Here is a 262-nt window from a genome sequence, read left to right on the forward strand (position 1 = left end):
ATGTTAGTATAAATAGCAATAACGATTATGTACGGTAGATACCAATTTCCATATTAAGAAACTTTAATACAAAAAAAATAAAAAAATGATAAAACATTGTGCTGGGCACATTTTCTAAAGGTAAAACTGTTTTCATTTCTTTTTGATTAAAACAATAATTTATTAGATATAGGTCTGAACCAAACTATCGACTTTTGACACGTTTAACAATGCTGAGGCCTATAGATGTTTAACGATATATATAAACATACATATATAATAG

The sequence above is a fragment of the Anneissia japonica genome, unplaced genomic scaffold (genome assembly GCF_011630105.1).
Source record: "Anneissia japonica isolate Jap-2015-1 unplaced genomic scaffold, ASM1163010v1 scaffold172582_len1462937_cov174, whole genome shotgun sequence".
Taxonomy (NCBI): Eukaryota; Metazoa; Echinodermata; class Crinoidea; order Comatulida; family Comatulidae; genus Anneissia; species Anneissia japonica.